Source organism: Tachysurus vachellii, chromosome 6, assembly GCF_030014155.1.
Source record: "Tachysurus vachellii isolate PV-2020 chromosome 6, HZAU_Pvac_v1, whole genome shotgun sequence".
Classification (NCBI taxonomy): domain Eukaryota; kingdom Metazoa; phylum Chordata; class Actinopteri; order Siluriformes; family Bagridae; genus Tachysurus; species Tachysurus vachellii.
Genome location: NC_083465.1, coordinates 4,068,089 through 4,081,955, shown reverse-complemented (window position 1 = coordinate 4,081,955; position 13,867 = coordinate 4,068,089). Strand labels below are relative to the sequence as shown.

Sequence of the window (13,867 nt, the reverse complement as noted above, 5' to 3'; positions counted from 1 at the left end):
AGCTAATTCCCAATGGCACTGTTAACCGCTGTGTAAACAGACCAAAAGACCTGATATCAAAAAGTCAAGTTTACGATCACGCTCTACGATGTCACTGCAGATTAGAAGTGAAGTTTAAACCGAGACACTGTTACACGTTTGACGGCAGTACAATCGTAAATTTAAACTGTATAAACATTCTGCATGTAGACAGACACAAACCTCCACTTTTCGCGCTTCGGGATCCTCCTGATGGCAGACGTGTGCGCACAGATGGCAGCGCAATCAAGAGACGCAGGGAATGTGACAGGGACTACCATCACTTTTTAGTTTCGCATTACAGGGAGCCCTTCCTCACTCTGTCCTGCCCCGCGGGGTTCCCTGGGGGCACAGGGTAATTGTGGAGCAGATAAACAGGAGCACGCTGACAGCAGCTCTGAGAGTAAACACTCCTGACATGTAATGCTTGTTTAATTTTACCCCGCCGGCTCCCCTCAGCTCCCTGGGTGACTCTGGCACCACGGCACCGGCAATTAGAGTCAGCCAGGGCAAAGCAGCAGGGCACAGATTCCCTCCACATACAGCGCAAACATACACACACACACACACACACCGTCTCCTGTTGTACCAAACCCTGTTATTGGATAAGACATGGGGAGACGAGGAAAACAGGGAGAAGAAGAAGGAATCAAAGAGTGTCAAGGGGGAGAAGAAAGCAAGCAAGCAAGGTTTTGTAAATGAATTTGTATGACTATGAACAACTCAACCAGCATCAACCGGTATAAACCAGTTTGAATTCTGTTGTACATGAAAAAGAACATGAAGCTTTCTTTCTTTCTTTTTTGTCTGTCTGTCTGTCTGGATAAACAATTATTTCCCAGCAGACATAGCCATATATATATATATATATATATATATATATATATATATATATATATATATATATATATATAGATATATATATATATATATATATATATATATATATAGAGAGAGAGAGAGAGAGAGACAGAGAGAGAGAGACAGACACAGAGTGAGAGAGACAGACAGACAGAGAGAGAGAGAGACGGACACAGAGAGAGAGACACAGAGAAAGAGGGAGAGAGAGACACAGAGAGAGAGACACAGAGAAAGAGGGAGAGAGAGAGACACAGAGAGAGAGACAGACAGACACAGAGAGAGAGAGAGACAGACACAGAGAGAGAGAGTGAGAGAGAGAGAGTAAGAGAGAGAGAGAAATACCAGAACAAGGCCGAGAAGCACATCAATATAAAACAGCCTGAACTATAAGAAGGGAGCATTTTGAAAAACTGGCTCTCTAAGAGTTTGCGCATCAGGTGGTTTCCTTTCTTTTGTTAGAGCTGAATGAGAGTCCAGAGTCAGTTTGACCTGCACTGCCGTCTCTCCTTTCTCAGAACAGCCTATGTGATAGTAGAGTAGATTAATACGAGCTACAAGAGGAAGAAAAAATCTTGACCCTCCGTCTTACAGGCATTCACACTGTCGAGGGATTTGTCTGCCTTCATCTTCACACCGTTTCCGTCTCTGGAGGAGATTGTTGTCTCCATGCAGTCTGCCTGCGGGAGGATTGGCATGACCGGTGCTTTGTGTTTTTACTGTGACCACTTTCACAGAAACATGCGATGTAAACAGGGGCCGTTAACATCAAAACATGTAGAGCTTTATGAGAGAGAGCACTAAGGAGTATCAGTAATTTACAAAGACATTTACATTTCAATTTATACACCTGAACCACTGAGCTACCACATCCCCTGATTTTGATCAAAACGCGTCTGTCAATTCATTACTCTCCTACATCACACACACACACACACACACACAAAAATGTCTCATTTCATCCTTCATACTCTTTCACCACTTTTACATTTTAAGACACACACACTAATTCATTAGTACAAATTTTGACACACCCTAACGCTTAACAAGAGATCTACGCATCACATTTGCTCGCAAGCACATTCATATAGCTTACTTGATTAGACTCATCACTGTGCACTCACACACACACACACACACACACACACACACAGAAATGGTTGTGCATGTGGACAGGCTTGACTCCGATCCAGGCACTCTGGCCAGTGAGACAGTAGGTGACTGAGTGGTGAAAATGCAGCATGCCTCTACAATAGGGATGGACTTGGTTCAGAAACTCCAATGCACCCTCTGACCCACAATCCCCCATATTCCCTGCTCGCTTTTTCACACTACACTCGCAGCCAGCCACACTCAGGTAAGGAAGCCTTTCTCTCCAGTGAAGGATAGCGCGACTGTTCGTTTATCATTTGTTATTATTCTGCCGATGTATTTCCAGTTTCTGCTTGGGTTGAGCACTGTATTAGAGAGCAGAGGTTGAACTACAACATGGATGTGAAATGGATTTAATTGCAGATAATCTGTTAGGAATCTATATAAAAAAATCTACACATTTGACGGACGGCCTCCTGTAGTGCTGTACTTAATCGTTTTTAATAACGTATTTAACGTCGCTTTGTGGGACTTTTACAGTGTATTTTTTTTTTTTTAGCAAAATACGTTTCTTGATTAAACCTTTTTCTTGGACTTTCTTGGCTCATAGTTTTTAAACTCTGGGGTCTTCCAGGAACAAGTGCATTATCACTGAGATCACATGACACAGATGATCTCAGCGACTGACTCCACGAAATAAATATGCGACTTCTGAGGCACCGGAGAAGGGGGTCAATACTTATGCAGTCATGTCTTTCAAGTTTGTTTTTTTTATTTGTAAATGATTTGAGATGTCTATTTTGCTAAGGGATAATTTTGCGACAACCCCAATTAAGTCCAAACACAAAGAATAGTTATTTATTTATTTCTTTCTTTCTTTCTTTCTTTCTTTCTTTCTTTCTTTCTTTCTTTCTTTCTTTCTTTCCTCTGTTAATTACATTTTTCCTCCACTTTTGTCTAATAATAATAATAATAATAATAATAATAATAATAATAAAAACACATAATAGAACTGCCAGATATTAATTAATTCATTCATTCATTCATTCATTTTCTACCGCTTATCCGAAGTACCTCGGGTCACGGGGAGCCTGTGCCTATCTCAGGCGTCATCGGGCATCAAGGCAGGATACCCCCTGGACGGAGTGCCAACCCATCGCAGGCCAGATATTAAGTGTTGGATTATTCTTAAATATACGAAACTTGAAATTAAATAAATTAAAAAATGTAATATTAAAATAGAAACGAATAACGATTATGATTTATTTATTTTTATTATTTATATTTTTAGTGTTTATTTAAAATGCATTTACTAATATATTTATTTTTGCAGAACTTGTTTGGTTTTTTTATCTAAAAAACATAACAAAAACAAAACAAACAAACCTCTGATTAATAGACGCAAGATTTTTGCCACATAGCGCACCATTGCAAGAATTAAAAGAAAATGATAAAATGATAAAAAAAAGCACATAAATATATATTTAAAATGAAAAAAAAAATCCAAGTCAAAAATCCCTTAGCCAAATTATATGGCAGTTGAATGACGCTTCATTTCTGGAATGTTCCTGGTGAAATTTTGGTGGACGGACGCTAGCAAACAGAAACGCAAACAGCTCTGGTTTATTATTCGCAAGTCTGATATCAGATGCATATTTATGGATCAGGAACACGCATGGCCTACCAGAGTGTGAGCTCCCTTACAAAATTGGATGCAGCTTGTTCGCTGACTGTGTGCATATTTTAATCCTAATGACATTACAGGTGGTGATAAGCAGCATGCAATTTTAATAAGCCCACACAGGGCAAAAAAACAACACCAACCAACCAACGTATATGTGTATATATATATATATATATATTTACACAGTAAACGCTGTGTAGAAAGGTGTCAGGTAAAAGTTCTCCAAATCAATCAACCTTCACAAACCTCATGATGGCATTATTAACAGCTGAGGCAATCAGGGACACCGTGACAGCTTGTCCTGGGATCAATGGTTATGGATAATACCTGACAGTTTAGCCTGGCTGTGAGATGTTTAAAGCTTTCTGATTGGCTATATTTAGCCAGAATCAATAAGATAAATCGGACACCAGTTTTTTCCATGTATGGAAGCATGCATTGGATTGTATTACCCTTTCATAGAGCCTAGCTTCTCCAGGAGGAGAGACGGAGAGATCTTTATAGACAAGGACTTTTTTAGGGGTCCATAGTTTATCCTCAGGTATTATCCTTGCTTTGGTGCATAATCTTACATGGGTGCTATAAACTTTGTACAGAAAAACTGCTGCTATAATCATAAAGACTTATCTTGGCTCATCCCAGGACCGTCAACAAGACCGGCTGTCTTGTTTGTTAAGCATCTAAAGCTACTTCCAGAAAGATCCTGTTTACCGTTCAAAGCATTGTACGCATAAAAATGGATGGAACTGAATCCTGTGTGCTACAGATTTATTTAGCACCAATTGAGAATTGCACAAAAAGCAGCAGCATACCTTAGAGATTACTCGGTAATTGTTGACAGTTTTGCCCCGGTGGCCGTGACAGATCAAATATATTCAGTTCCTTTTGTAAATGATCTGCAGATAAGAGGACGCTTCAGAACATATCAGGATCCTCTTCACACAAACAAGACCATTGAAGTCTATTGATTAGCAGCTGCCTTTGTAAACCAATCTGAGCTACCAAAAAAGGACATATTTACGTTCATGTTTATTCTCAAAGACCACATATGAAGCTTTAAATGGAACATTAGGGTAGTTTTAGAAGATGGGATATTCTTTGGGTCGGCAGCGAAACTGACAGTATGCCAATATGTAACTGAAACGAATCCTGTTAAGACGCAGAGATCGAATTCACTCTAGACACATTGGGTTGATTCTGCACAGGATGTTTCTCAGCTGTGTTGAGATTTCAATCTAGCTTGTAGGACATTTGGTTTGTTTTTATTGAGCTTGACAATGCCTTGGCTCAAATCCCCTCGTCTATGTTTCCGTGATGACTCTGTGGGGCTTTTTCACCTGGTCACTTCATGCGTTTTTTGTGATCAGATAGCTATCTGATGGTAAAAAGACCAGGTCTAAATGCCCTCCGAAACGTTTTCGAGACGGATATAAATCCGATCATTTAAACCACTTCAGGAGGTGGTCTGGGTTTGAGATGAAACTGGACAGGTGTAAATGAATGTGGTTGTTCAAGCCACATACGCTTTACTCCTCCCAAACGGAAGTACGTCACTCGCAGGTGACTCACGAGTCGTGAATCACTGTTAAATAAACGCTGTTTTTTGTAGCATAACCGTCGTAACAAGTTTTTTCGTCTTCTTTTTGATTGCATTCTGAAAACCGCATACACCAAAGCGTGTTCCATTTCAATTACCCCGGAAATGAGGTAAAATATATTTGCATTTTGGGTGGGAGTAGAAAGATCGGATCGATATCCGATTCGCCAAGACGCATTTATGTGGCCTAATGTAAATGGAACAGTTTTAACAAATCAGATAGCTATCGGATCAGAGAAAACACACGAAGTGACCAGGTGTAAAAAGGCCCTTTGTTGTTGGAAAGTTCTTCATAAACAGCTCACGACGAATAACACGACCTTACGCACATAGATATTATCTAGATAGCTAGAATTTAACTCAAAAGCCTAGCTCAAAAACACAACAAAGTAGTCTATAATAAAGAAGAAGATTGTGCTCATTTTGGTGTCACTCAGGACCGCAGCAGTCTTCAGAATCTTCTCCAGGGCAAAGGTTCACCAGGAACGATTTTGTCGGTGTAATATCGTATCATGGTGTAGACTTTGGTATGGAATAACATGATGCACAATCAAGACGTCTTTGATGTTTAGATTACGATGTTAAACGAAGTCTACCAATCATCATCCATAGCTTTTGGTATAATGCTCACCACGTGAACGCTGAGTGACGGAATGGATCGAAAGACAAAATGAACGAGGTTTGTTATTTATTTTAGCTGAGGAAGATGAATTCTGTGTTGCTGAGAGTGTTAAGGCTTGGCAAGCGCTCACTGTAAGCGGGTTAGCGCTGTGAAGGAAGCTGAGGAGAGGAAAGGTGGGCGAGACTCTAAGGACATGGCGCCCCACCAATGCCCACAATGAGCCCCTTGTGCCGGGCACGGAGCAGACGCACCAGGGGAGAATGAGAATGAGCTGGAGCTCAGTCAGGAGCTTTACAAGAGCACACCCACATTCACCCATTCAAGGACAGCGAACAAGCCCACAATATTAGAACCTTGAGAATTAATTGGCGGAGCCAAAAAACATGAAAGTTTTTTATTTGATTTTTTTTTTTTTGCATGTTTGCATTCCTATGCTTCTTCCTTTTTCAGCCATTAAATTCTGAAAGCACACGGCGTTTAAGTGCTCAGAGGAGAGAGAGCTAGGCAGTGTAATGAAGTAAAAAAAAAGAAAGAAAAAACATTGCTAACTTACAGAGAGGGTTCCTGGTTTTTGGTAATAATTAGAAGGACGGCATTCACTAAATTCCAGGGGTTTCGTTACCACGACGTAAAGTGGGCGTGTTTTTCTGGAGGTCTTGGAAAAACCGCCCTCTTTCCAAAAAAAAAACAGCATACTGCAAAGGACATAACAGTCATACAGGTAGATTTATTTTAGAAAACAAATAAACAACCAAAAAACTACGGTTGTGGTTAGGGTTAGAGTTAGGATTAGGGTTAGATTATTAAATAGGCCACGCCTACCTGATGATGCAATATCTGTTACGCTGTTCTGAAATGCCTGGAAATAAGTGCCACACAGACTGTGTGTTTAGGCCATGCAGATGTTCTTACAATTTGGATTGTACGTGCAAGCTGATAGTCTAAAACGTACCGCACTGTGATTTACTGCATATTTTTACGGGGTGCGAATCTTTTATCGGACCGCTCGTCCCATTCGTCTAATTTATACTTGTTTGCTGCTTTTATTGCTCCAAATTGCGCCACTAAATCTATCAACTGAACTTCAGAGGTGACTCGAGAGACGCACCGTGTATTCCCCTGTTCACTTTTTATGAGTTTATAATCATTGATGAAGTGAACGTTTATGCACAGCGTGCACTTTAAATAAGCTTTTTGTTTGGTGTTTATTGCCTCCTTTAACAATGCAGTAGTCATTTAGCCATGCAAAATTATTGGCACCGTCTATCATGGAAACTTTGCAGGAGAATCTTTCAAACGATGTGATGATATAGTTCCGCCAAAGGCTTTTTGAAATCCTATATTTCTCATGACAACTCTTTGAATAAGCTATCAAATTGTCATTCTTTAAAAAACTTAATTTGGGCGAGTCTTTGCCCAGTGCAGCTTCAGATTCCAGTGGACCCCAGAGTGGCTTTTCGGGCATCAGCCTTAATTTTTCGTGTGTTTTCCTTTTTTGAAATGCTTTTCTGCTCAGCATGGTTGTATACGGTAGTTATTTGACTTACTGTAGCCATCCTGTTAGCTTGAATACGAACAAATTTGGCCGTAATCATTTTGCCCCCCTATTCTGTGTAAATCTCAGAGACTGTTGTGCAAGTCCCAGGAGATGTTCAGTTCCTGAAATACTCCATACAGACCATCTGGCACCTCTAACCAGTGCCAAAGTCACTGAGATTTTTTCCTGAGTTGTTTGACGTGAACATTAACCGTAGCTCAAATTAAGGCCTCATTGTGCTGTTTTTTTTTTTTTTGTTTTTTTTTACATTATTTTATTTTTTTTATCTGATGTCACCCAAAGGCACGTCCCAGATTTCTCCTTGTCTTCTTTCCTTTCATCCTCAGAGCTCTTCTCCTGTTGAGCTTCCAGACGCGCTTCCTGCCTGGGCCGCAACTCGGGCTGCAGGATGAAAGGGAATGTTTTACACCGTATGAAAATTTCATATGCTTCTAATAAATATCTCTAGGCTTCGCAGCAGAACAAAGCCTCGTTAAAACCGGAGGCCGGCATTTCTGTGGAACTCGTAGACTCGCGATATGGCTCGTTAGCACTGATAACCGTATTGGTTCTCATAATATACATGTACCTACTTGGTTGTATGTGTAAATGGTTTTCTGGAAGATGTTTACATACATATGTGTGCATTTATTTATTTATTTATTTATTTATTTATTTACTTACTTACTTACTTACTTATTTGGCTTGATTATGGGCTTGAATCTTAATTTCGTACTCTCAGACACAGACCTTTCATAATAAGGATGAATCAGGATCTCTATCATTCATTACTTCATCGTTTCTATCGTTCTGTGCAGTTGAAGCCTAAATTAAATTAAAGGCCATTCATAAATGTTCCATTCTCTCATTTGCCTTTGTTCTCTCTCTCTCTCTCTCTCTCTCTCTCTCTCTCTCTCTCTCTCTCTCTCTCTCTCTGAGAAAACAGTATATTCTCCAACCTTGTGCACTTGTGGCATTTTCACTAGAATACCATTTTGAACCCTGTGCTCGTCAACTGCTGTTATTGTCGGAAAGGAAATGCCAATTATCAGGATGTGTAAAGGCAAACATTAAACGTTCGCTCGCCGTCTCTTATCCGAGCTCTAACGTAACATGGCTTTTCTGTTTCTAAACCAGTGTGTGTACGATACAACTCAGACTTTAAATGATCCTTCTTTTCCTAACAAAATGTAGTGCCTTTTTTTTTCTTCTTCTTCTTTTTAGAACCACATCGTATGTTGCTTAGCTGTCATTTTAACCATATTTATACCACAGCACTTGACTTCAGGAATCAAAAGGTCTCTGTGGCATGAGGCTCTGACTCCCTTAGATGGAGGAGGAAGGAACCTTGAGAGGAACCAGACTCAAAAGTGAACCTCATCCTCATTTAGGTGACACTGGAGGGTGTGATTATACTGTATATATATACAGTCTGACTATTGTGTATTGATTGGGGTTGTTGTCCTCAAAGACCACATGGAGTTGCATGCATCTCCTTTTATAATGTCTGAATACTTCAAACTGGTGAAATCCAACTGGGAACTGGTACATCTACAGATGTCTCAGGATCCTCATAGGGTTGGCCTCATCTCGATGAAATTTTTATGGCACGGAACACAACTTGAGCTAATACAATCTCTGGATGCCTCGGAACGGGTAGAAAAATAGAAGCATTGGAGAGGAATTAGCATAGCTGCTGTTCATAATATTAGCAAAGCACCACTGGCCTACTAGCAACTGGCCTCAATTTCTCTACTCTAGATAACATTGTGTTGTGGGTTTTTTTTTGTTTTTTTTTTGCTAACTAAGACAGAGAGAAATATCTGGAAATAGAATGGTTGTTTATCGCTGCTAGAATCTCGCATATCGTTTAAATGTTCTTTTAAACAGTCCGAAAATGTGGTGTTTTGTTCATTAATACGTCGAAAATGGTATTTCTTTCCAAATCACTGTGGTATAAGATACTTTGAGAGGCAATGTTTTTAGAAAATGATCCACTATTCCATCAATATCTTTGCACAGAGCCGTATCACACCGCCGCGGTCAGTCTGTTGTGTTATAGAGCTTTCATTTGTGAAGCTTATTATTTTAAAAAGATCTATTTTTACAACACAAATACTATTAAACTAATGAAACACGCAGTGATGAAAAGGCCCATATTTTTAAAAGCACTTTAAGTTCTTCTGTGACATAACTTTAACACCTCAACACGACATATTCGACACACGACATGTTCGTTTCTTTTAAAACCTACGATGCAATCAAAGCTGAAATTAAAGCCATATTAAGGACCCAATAGTAACTGTGTTGCAGAGCTGGGATTTATACTTGGACAGAACTTTAACCTTTTGAGCTCCATTTACATTTAGATTTATTCATTTATTCACTTTTATGCAAGCAGGGTACAATCTAAGCATGTGGTTGAGCAGTTGAGGGTTAAGGGCCATGCTTAAGGTCTTAGGACAGTACTAAGATTTGAACTCAGATAGCATTATTTTCTCAGCACTTGCTTGGACACCAATGCCGTAACTGTTGTTTGTAAAATAAAGGAAATGATATGATAGGATTTGATGTGTAAAGAACGTTTTGTTTCATAGGATGCGGTATATATTTTTGTCGTATGCCGATATGTTTAATCGTTTCAGGTGATGAGATGAGTCAAGCATTGAAGCTTTTTCTCAATGATCAAATTTTTAAAAAATCATGACCATGATGTTGATGATTACTCATCTGCATTCATTCATCTTTAGTTATTCCTTTATTTAGTCAGGGTCCCGGTGGATCTGGAGCCAATCCAAGGAACTCGGAGCATGAGGTGTGGAACACGTTGAGTATGGGACGTTGGTCTGTTGTAGGACAAGAGGCACTTAAAGGCAATTTAACGTTTAACATAACAATTCACCTACTTTGGGAGCTTAGAGAATACACCAAACAGACAGTAATTTGTTCTCAGTATCTCTTTGGAAGATACTTTATTTAGAAATATCTCATTTTACCTCGCACTTGGAGTAGAGGTCTTCTCGGGTCTAAAAAAATGTACCCGACCCGAAGTGACCCGAATCACTTTTTACCCGAACCTGACGTGCATAATTTATTATTTTTTTTTAAGAAAGACCCGACCCGAGACAAACCCGAAAAAATTAGACCCGAGTCCGACCCGACCCTTTGGCAAGTTTTTTTAACCCGACTGGACCTGAATGTTGCATAACTCTACACTAAAGTAACCGCTTACAGCGTGGATTAAAAATTGATTGTCAGGTCTGTTTCAACGAAAATTAGCTGTCGTAAGCGACATGTCGTAAGCGGTCTTGGCAAATAGAGGAGAGGTTGGAAAAGGACTCGAGTCGATGCACACACGCAAGATAAAGTAGTTCGGGTCTTCTTGGGTCCGTTCGGTAAAAACACATTCATTTTAAATTACCCGAGACCCGATGGCGCTATTATTATACCCGACCCGTGTCCGAGGCACACGTGAAACTTTTAGACCCGAACTCGCTCGGGTCTCGGGTCGGACCTCGGGTTTTCGGATCTAAGTGGACCCGTGAAGACCTCTAACTTGGAGTCTATCCACACCTGATCCTTCTGTCTGGGCTGTGAAATAGTGTCATGGACAAAGGCGTATCCAAAGGAGTGGTGTCTACACCTTGAAGGTAGCTCTGATGTGGGAGGTTTGGCCAGGAATGTGGGGACATCTTTACCAGTTAATTAATCTCACATAGCTAGGCTGCTAGGACAGGATGCTAGTCCTCACTGACGACTGTCCTCTCTAGCTCTACATATTCTGCCCTAACTGTCTTTACATACACAACTGGCCTCAATTCCTCTACCTACACTGGCCTAACATCATTTACGTATTTTGGCCCACAGCTGGTCTCTACTTTTATTAATCTCCCACCGTGCAAAAGTTTGCAACTAGACCACAGAGCCCTACATATGGAGATGGCTTTGAGATGGTTATTAAGACCTTGCTTTCCACCAACTACCGATGCATTCAGTGCTGAAGTGTGAGATTAGGCATCCTCGACAAGGTCAGCTATGTCCGCAGGTTTGAACTGAAGCATCCACTCAGCAATCAAGGAAACACTTCTGAATGCAAGAGATCCTATCAAATGGTCCATTATTCTGCAAATGGTGTTCACCTTATCATCCGGAACCTGGGCATTGCCAAGTTCCTCAGATCTTGACATTTCAACAAGTCTCTGTTTGAAGGTGTATGTTGCAGCTATCGCAGCACACCTCAGTGGTGTGTACGGTGTCTGTCCGTTTCCATAGGCTTGTTATTGTCTTTCTAAAGGGTATGAGCTTTCTCCATCCTTGAACATTGTCCTTTTTTAAGCCTATGCGTGAAATTGACTTGAAGTCAGTGTCTTTGAAAACTGCCTCCCTGCTAGCAGTAATGTCAACTAAGAGACTTGGGGAGGTGCCTGCTCAAGGTGATAAGCTTATCTTGTGTCCATTGAGTTCTTTCATACACATTTATACTGCCAGTAAATGACATATACCATGTTGCTTCTGTATTTATTCCAGAGCTACACATTACTGGGGAAATCATTTTGTTATAGTGTTACTGACTCAATCCAGCAATATATATTTTTCTTTAGACAAGGAGTATGTATTTCTTTATTATTATAAGCAGGAGCGTTAATGATAAAGCCTTTAAACCTGTAGATAAAAGACATTGTTTGGTAAAAAAAAATCGCCTGATAATTGGCTGAGTTTTGCAATTTTGTCTTTTTCTTGTTAGATTAGATAAAGATTTTGTCCAGCATTTTCTAGCATCTCTCAATCAATTAAATATTTCATCCTGACCATTTCTTGATTTGTCTGAATAGGATTATTAAGGGAAAAAAACTACATACAGTGTTTCGACTGTTGATATACATTCCATTGGGAGTCATCGCTGGCCTTGTTATTACTGCCAATTATATAACAATAGAATAATGGCTGTTTTCGTGTTTCTTATTGCTCATTAATGGATTCATTTCGTGTATACCTGCTTTTTCGTAGTGTCCAAATTTTTTTCCCACATCCTGAGATGGCAGTCGACCTTAATCTTGATCTCGGTGCACCGAGTTAATATGAATCTGTTGTATTTTGAGGCTAGACCTGAGCATGTATGGAGAAATCTTTACACATTTAGGTTCATGAGCCCCTTGTCTCTTTCTCTCTCTCTCTCTCTCTCTCTCTCTCTCTCTCTGCCTCTCTCTGCCTCTCTTTCTTTTAAATCCTAAGCGTTCATTGTATAAATGATGCTTGATTCAAGTGATGTTTGCCTCACTGTAATTGAATGTCAAGTTCATCACATAAATAACGCAGATTTTCCAGTAATCAACCACTGACTGATGTTGTTTTTTATTTTAAGGAAAGTCTTAATGTCAGAAGAATTAATTAGCCATAGTGTAATCAGTAGCTAATATGTAATTTGTCACGCACAAGTACTAATAGGATTTTATGTACATATATATATATATATATATATATATATATATATATATATATATATATATATATATATATATTTATATATATATATGTACACACACACATAGATAAATAGAGAGATAGAGAGAGATCTATTTATATTTAAGAGGATTTTGGCTATATCACCGTTTGTATGATGGGTCGTCATTGGGTCTTTCAGCAGGATAATGATCCAAAACATGTGACAACATCTACACAAAAATGGTTCAGCAGTCACACACTCAAGGTCCTCCCATGTCCATCTCAGTCCCCAGACCTCAACCCAATCGAAAACCTGTGGCTAAAGCTAAAGCGGAGAATGCATAATTGAGGACCCAGGACACTGGATGATCTAGAAAGATTGTGCAAGAAGAATGGTCAAAGATCCCTCTCTCTGTGTTCTCCAATCTTGTGAAATGTTATAGGAGGAGATTAAGTCCTGTCTTGTTGGCAAAAGGCGGTTGTACAAAGTATTAACATCAGGGGTGCCAATAATTGTGGGACACATGATTTCAAGTTGTTATTTGTTTTCTAAATGTGTGATTTTTTTTATATTTTTTTTTACCACCAAAGTAATGTACTTAAATGAAAGGTTGGATTTTTCTCTCTTGTTTTGGGTTCCATGTTGTTTAAAAAAAAAAGGGGTTAGAATTTTTAGAAGTCCACGACCACATCTTAAACAGGGGTGCCAATAATTGTGGAGGGCACTGTATATATATATATAATAGTCAGAATGTGTTTTATATATATATAGTCAGAAGAGTCATGTGCTTAGTCATGCCAGTATAAACCTCTAATTGGATGCAAATGTGTCCTTTGCCAATATATTGACCATGCAGTGTGTAGCTACAGCCCCTTTGTCCCTAATCTTCATCCTAAGTGAGACGGAGATGTGTAGCAGTGGATTATAACGAGAAATTGATTACTTTTTTAAATTGGACCTTTCGGAAGGTTTTCACCTGAAGCTGGGGTGTGCGTGTGTGTATGTGCGTGTGTGTG

The 13,867-nt window shown here is 39.6% G+C and overlaps 1 protein-coding gene across 1 annotated transcript in view; it reads left to right on the top strand.

The window, feature by feature from the left end:
* The window catches only part of LOC132846967 (MAM domain-containing glycosylphosphatidylinositol anchor protein 1), a 187,379-nt gene that overhangs the window by 67,895 nt on the left and 105,617 nt on the right, over positions 1 to 13,867 (top strand). The window lies entirely within an intron of this gene.